Genomic DNA, 6,000 nt, shown 5'->3' on the forward strand with positions numbered 1-6,000 from the left:
AGAAAATTAGTGGTGTTCTTCTGATCCTTTTAGTACAATACCACAGGCAGCTGTAGTATTTACAAGTTAGTGTAGTGTGTCCTCTGCACAGTGTGCACCTAAAGCTACCTGAAGAAAATTAGTGGTGTTCTTCTGATCCTATTAGTACAGTACCGCAGGCAACTGTAGTATTTACAAGTTAGTTCTGTGCGTCCTCTGCACAGTGTGCACCTAAAGCTACCTGAAGAAAATTAGTGGTGTTCTTCTGATCCTATTAGTATAGTAGCGCAGGAAGCTGCAGTATTTACAATTTAGTGCAGTGCGTCCCCTGCACAGTGTGCACCTAAATCTACCTGAATAAAATTAGTGGTGTTCTTCTGATCCTATTAATACCACAGGCAGGCAGCTACTGTATTTACAGTTAGTGTAGTGTGTCCTCTGCACAGTGTGCACCTAAAGCTATCTGGAGACAATTGCTGTTGTTCTGCTCCTATTAATACCACAGGCAGGCAGCTACAGTATTTACAGTTAGTGTACTATGTCCTCTGCACAGTGTGCACCTAAAGCTACCTGAAAAAAATTAGTGGTGTTCTTCTGATCCTATTAATACCACAGGCAGGCAGCTACAGTATTTACAGTTAGTGTAGTGCGTCCTCTGCACAGTGTGCACCTAAAGCTACCTGGAGACAATTGCTGTTGTTCTGCTCCTATTAATACCACAGGCAGGCAGCTACATTATTTACAGTTAGTGTACTGTGTCCTCTGCACAGTGTTCACCTAAAGCTACCTGAAGAAAATTAGTGGTGTTCTTCTGATCCTAATAATACCACAGGCAGGCAGCTACAGCATTTACAGTTAGTGTAGTGTGTCCCCTGCACAGTGTGCACCTAAAGCTACCTGGAGACAATTTCTGTTGTTCTGCTCCTATTAATATCACAGGCAGGCAGCTGCAGTATTTACAGTTAGTGTACTGTGTCCTCTGCACACTGTGCACCTAAAGCTACCTGAAGAAAGTTTGTGGTGTTCTTATGATCCTATTAATACCACAGGCAGGCAGCTACAGTATTTACAGTTAGTGTAGTGCGTCCTCTGCACAGTGTGCACCTAAAGCTACCTGGAGACAATTGCTGTTGTTCTGCTCCTATTAATACCACAGGCAGGCAGCTACATTATTTACAGTTAGTGTACTGTGTCCTCTGCACAGTGTTCACCTAAAGCTACCTGAAGAAAATTAGTGGTGTTCTTCTGATCCTAATAATACCACAGGCAGGCAGCTACAGCATTTACAGTTAGTGTAGTGTGTCCCCTGCACAGTGTGCACCTAAAGCTACCTGGAGACAATTTCTGTTGTTCTGCTCCTATTAATATCACAGGCAGGCAGCTGCAGTATTTACAGTTAGTGTACTGTGTCCTCTGCACACTGTGCACCTAAAGCTACCTGAAGAAAGTTTGTGGTGTTCTTATGATCCTATTAATACCACAGGCAGGCAGCTACAGTATTTACAGTTAGTGTAGTGCGTCCTCTGCACAGTGTGCACCTAAAGCTACCTGGAGACAATTGCTGTTGTTCTGCTCCTATTAATACCACAGGCAGGCAGCTACATTATTTACAGTTAGTGTACTGTGTCCTCTGCACAGTGTGCACCTAAAGCTACCTGAAGAAAATTAGTGGTGTTCTTCTGATCCTATTAATACCACAGGCAGGCAGCTACAGTATTTACAGTTAGTGTAGTGTGTCCTCTGCACAGTGTGCACCTAAAGTTACCTGAAGACAATTGCTGTTGTTCTGCTCCTATTAATACCATAGGCAGGCAGTTACAGTATTTACAGTTAGTGTACTGCGTCCTCTGCACAGTGTGTACCTAAAGATACCTGAAGATAATTGCTGGTGTTCTCATACTAATAATACTACAGGCAGGCAGTTGATTCTGCTAGCTGCAGTATTAGTATACATATACATCCCAGCTTTGTGCAGCTACATCTCACTGCAGGCCATTAGTATGTCTGGAAGGCCAACAAGGAGAGTCAGACAGTCACAAGCCAATAAAAGAGGGCAAGCAGGCTCTGTGTCTAGAGGCAACAGTGCTGGTTGTGGAAACGGTGCATCCTCATCAGCACGTGGCCGTGGGACAGTCTTGTCCTTTTTTTCGGCAGCTAGCCATTTTGAGCCGCAACATGCGGAAGACTTGGTAGACTAGATGACCAAGTCATCCTCATCCTCCTCATCCTCTCTTACCCAGGCTCAGGGTACTTTGCTTGGCAAAGTAGCTGCCAACATGGCCTCTTCCCTCAGCTCAATGGCATCAGTCACTCCTTCCCTAGCCCCACCATATCCTCCTGAAGAGTCCCCCGAACTGTTTGACCACAGTGTTGGGTACATGCTCCAGGAGGATGCCCAGCGTTTTGAAGGCTCCGATGATGGTACCCAGCTAGAGGAAGGCAGTAACGTGAGCCCAGAGAGAGGGGGTGCCCAAGAAGGACAGCAATCTGGCAGTCATGTTCCCCCAGCTGCAGCATACTGCCAGCTTTGCTCCAGTGATGAGGAGGGAGGGGATGATGAGGTCACTGACTCCACGTGGGTGCCTGATAGGAGAGAGGAGAAGGAGGCACATCACCAACGAGGCAGGATGCCTTCCAGGGTCAGCTTAAGGGCAGCACACTGACTGCATCACACCGCAGAGCTCCGCATGTGCAGGGCGCTGCTGTCTCTGCGTGTTATTCCAAAAGTTCTTTGGTGTGGGCCTTTTTTGAGATGAGTGCATCAGATCCCACCGCTGCTATTTGCAACATATGTCTCAAGCGTATCTCTTGTGGCCAAAACATCTCCCGCTTGGGCACCAAATGCTTGACCAGACATATGTTGACCTGCCATGCAGTTCGTTGGCAAGCATACCTAAAAGACCCACACCAAAGGACAAAGAGGATCTCTCCTTGCTCCTCATCAGCTGAGATCTCCAACCCCACTATACTTTCAGTCCTCTCTGAGACCTGCAGTGAGAGGAATGAAGGTGTAGAATTAGGTGTGTCACAGCCAAGTACTTGGGGGCAATCTGCTATCGGTACACAGATGTCAGATTGTACCAGGCAAATTTCCCTGCCCCAGCTGCTGCACCGCCGAAAGAAGTTCGCTCCCAGCCATCCACATTCCAGCCATCCACAGCGGTTGAATTCTAGCTTGGCTAAATTGCTAGCACTTCAGCTGCTGCCCTTTCAGTTGGTAGACTCTGCCCCCTTCTGTGAGTTTGTAGAATGTGCGGTTCCTCAGTGGCAGGTTTCCAAATGCCACTTTTTCTCACGGAATGCGATTCTGGCTCTCTACCGGCATGTGGAAGGCAATATCTTGGCCTCGCTGGACAGGGCGGTCAGCGGTAAGGTGCATATTACCGCTGACTCATGGTCCAGCAGGCATGGACAGGGACGTTACCTATCTTTCACCGCGCACTGGGTGACTCTTCTGGCAGCTGGGAAGGATGCAGGACAGGGTGCAGTAGTGTTGGAGGTTGTTCTGCCACCACGCCTCCAAAATACTACTAGTGGTGATTCTGCCACACCTCTCTCCTCCACTCCCTCCTCTTCTTCTTCCTCCATGGCCTCTTCCTGTGCTGATTTGAATTCAGAACCAGCGGTGCTCCGTAGGCATTCAAGGGGCTATGCAAGCACGCAGGCCAAAAGATGTCATGCGGTCCTTGAGCTGGTGTGCTTGGGGGACAGGAGCCAGACTGGGGCAGAGATTCTGTCAGCTCTGCAGGGGCAGGTTCAGAGGTGGTTGATGCCACGCCAGCTTAAGGCAGGTATTTTGGTTTGCGACAATGGCACCAACCTCCTCTCCGCCCTCCAACAGGGACAACTGACCCATATGCCCTGTTTGGCTCATGTCCTTAACTTGGTGGTGCAGTGGTTCTTGGGCAGTTACCTGGGCTTACAGGAAGTCCTGAGGCAGGCCAGGAAAGTCTGTGTGCATTTCCGCAGGTCATATAATGCCAGTGCTCGGCTGGCTGACCTCCAAAAGGAATTTAATCTGCCCAAGAACCGCCTAATCTGTGACATGCCCACCAGGTGGATCTCAACACTGGCCATGCTGCAGCGGCTGCACACGCAGCAGAGGGCCATCAATGAGTACCTGTGCGACTATGGCACCAGGACAGGGTCAGGGGACCTTGTTTTTTTTTCCCCACGCCAGTGGGCCATGATCAGGGATGCATGCACTATCCTGTCACCATTTGAGGAGGCCACGAGGATGTTGAGCAGTGACAGTGCATGCATCAGTGACACTGTCCCCCTTGTCCACCTTTTAAAGCACACGCTGCGTGGAATAATGGACAGGGCACTTGAGGCAGAACAGAGGCAGGAAGAGGAGGACTTCCTTAGCTCTCAAGGCCCCCTTTATCCAGACAGTGTTCCTGCGTGCCCGTCGATCACACAGGAAGAGAATGAGGAGGAGGAGGAAGAGGAGGATTGTGTCAGCATGAAGGTGGAGCCTGACACTCAGCATCAGCAGCAGTCTTTAAGCGATCATTTACAGTCCTAAGAAACCCATGGACTTGTACGTGGCTGGGAGGAGGTGGCTGCGGATCATGTCATCCTTAGTGACACAGAGGACTCCGGACCAAATGCCTCAGCAAACCTATGCTGCATGTCCTCCCTGATCCTGCAAAGCCTGCGGAAGGATCCTCGTATTCGTGGTATCAAGGAGAGGGACCAATACTGGCTGACAACCCTCCTTGATCCACGTTACAAGGGTAAGGTTGCGCACCTTATCTTGCCGTCGCAGAGGGAGCAGAGGATGAAACATCTTTGGGAGGCCTTGCAGAAAGTTCTGTGCAATGCGTTCCCAGAGACTGGGAGGTTACAAACTCTTGTTCCTGGACAACTGTTGCTGAGACTTCGGTCAGTCAAAGAAGGAGCGATTGAGAAGGTGGCTGTCTGACCGATGCGTTCAGACAATTTTTTAGTCCGCATCCCCAAGGTATGATCGGTTCCAGCAACCATCGCCAGCGTCTGTTTTACATGGTAATACCTAGGGGCAAGATCTGATTTGGACACCTTTCCCACTGAAAATCATCTGGGTTACTGGGTCTTGAGGATGGATCACTGGCCAGAGCTTGCACAGTATGCAATTGAGCTACTGGCCTGTCCTGCATCCAGCGTTCTTTCGAAACACACATTCAGTGCTGCTGGAGGTTTTGTAACCGATCACAGGTTGCGCCTGTCCACCGACTCGGTCGATCGACTGATCTTCATAAAATTGTATCAGTCTTATATCACCACCAGCTACCAAGCACCTGATGCTGATGTCACTGAATATTTTTTTTTGAAATGTCAGATCCCTTCATGACTGCCTATGCTGATGCTGAGTGACTATTCTGTTATGCTGAGTGACTATCCTCCTCAATGATTATGCTGATAGCTTGTAAGAATATTTTTGCTTCTGGGTGCCGCCACCAGTGGCTAAGGCCCAATTTTTCAGCCCCTGTTTAACAGGGGCATGTAATTATGGGAAAAATGTGTCTCCTCTCCACTGATGCTTTATCACCAAACCTTGTTTCACTAAAAACCACAAATTGTCAAAAAACATTTGTCATTGAGACAGAAAGTGAGGTAAAATCTTCTGAAGAGGTGCACAGACAGCAAAACAAATGTCACAGGGGTGATAACCCTTCCCTATGTTTTCTAAAAAGCTTAAAAATAGATTTTTTTGGCTGGAGCTACACTTTAAAAATGTACCAGATCAAAATTACAAACAGATTCTACTTAACAACAAACCTACAGTCCCTGTCTTGTTTGCACCGCCTGTATACTGCTGTTCAGAGGGCCTGGGGCCCCACGCCTTTCCTTTTTTTAATTTGGGTGCGGGGTTCCCCTTAATATCCATACAAGACCAAAAGGGCCTGGTAATGGACTAGGGGGGTATGCCGTTTGTCTCACTGATTTTCATCCATATTACCGGGACCGGACTTTACATTAAAGCCGTAAGCAGTTTTAAATGACATTTATTACTTTAAAAATGTCATTTTTTGCAGG

The sequence above is a fragment of the Aquarana catesbeiana genome, linkage group LG03, assembly GCF_042186555.1.
Source record: "Aquarana catesbeiana isolate 2022-GZ linkage group LG03, ASM4218655v1, whole genome shotgun sequence".
Taxonomy (NCBI): domain Eukaryota; kingdom Metazoa; phylum Chordata; class Amphibia; order Anura; family Ranidae; genus Aquarana; species Aquarana catesbeiana.